Consider the following 1293-nt stretch of genomic DNA (forward strand, 5'->3'; position numbering starts at 1 on the left):
ATTTTATAAGATCTTTCGTGGAATGATTGGGTACTTGAGGTGTGATATGTATTCATACGGCGGAATTTAGGACCAGGTATGGTGATTCGTGTGCTATATGGAGTGGAGACTGGAAGTTCTTATGTGCAGACTATGTAGTGGTTGTGGATCGTGTGTATCAGCACCGTTTAGCGGCTATTGGGATTTGGAGGCCCGAGTGGATCTTTCATTGCTTGGTATGTTAGATTTCCGATATGATGTTGGGGTGTAGACTGGCTGTCTCAGTGTTGGGTTATTCTAGACTATTGCGCTATGGGCTATGCCGGAAAATGCCACGGGTTGAGTGGCGGGGTGCATGGGATTATGTTCTAGCATAGTGGTTTGTATTCCAAAGACCAGCGGATGGCTGTGGAGGACTGCTTTTCTTAATTGGACCTTCATGATGGATGTCAGTGCAGAGGTTTCTACCATTGGTTCAGTTCCGGTGTTGAGGGACTTTTCGGATACGTTTCTTGTGGCCGAGCATGTCGCCAGACGAGGTTGTGGAATTCGGTATTGATTTGGTGTTGGGCACCGTATTGTATGGCTCTGGTAGGAGCTGTAGTAGTGGAAGGAGCAGCTGCAGGCTTCCTTGATGATGAGTTCGTTGGCAGGTCAATGTGGATGCTTGTTCTAGCTTGAGTCGGCTTGGTTGACCCCGAAATTTTATTGTTGAGGGATAGGTTGATTCGATCGTTAGTAAGCTTGTTAGTGATCTGGGGAGATCTATGAGATGCTATTATGCTGCGAAACGTTATGATTTGTTGGTTATGGGCACACGTGATGCGGTTCTATTGGGATTTATAGTGGAGGTCGAGCGGGAGAGTAATTGGGTGTTGCTCGGTAAATGAAATGTTGGTTATGACCTATCGGGTTGCGTGTCGTATGTTATATGTTTCACCGTGGGTGTAATGAATTGCTTGGGTTCCAGACATCAAATTGTGTGTGGCTGTCTATTTTGAGCATAGTGACTTGAGGCGTTTCATGTGTAACAGTGTTTGGATAGGATCGCGCATTGTGGCGAGGCCACGTGGAGATATGACCTTTCGGGGTAGATTCAAGTGTTCTATTTCTATGATGTGAGACGGGGTCTCAGCCTTGTATGGTGATGGTATTGATGAGCTTGAGGTACAGCTCTTTCGTTTGAGTCATTTTTCATGATTTGAGTATGTTCAGACCGTTTCTTATTGGTGCTTGTATTATGTAAGTTGTGGCTTAGGCCTGTATTGAGGTGTCATATCACCAGAGTGGTGTGTTGGATTCGAGGTGATCGTT

This window comes from Nicotiana attenuata, unplaced genomic scaffold (assembly GCF_001879085.1).
Source record: "Nicotiana attenuata strain UT unplaced genomic scaffold, NIATTr2, whole genome shotgun sequence".
NCBI classification, from domain to species: Eukaryota; Viridiplantae; Streptophyta; class Magnoliopsida; order Solanales; family Solanaceae; genus Nicotiana; species Nicotiana attenuata.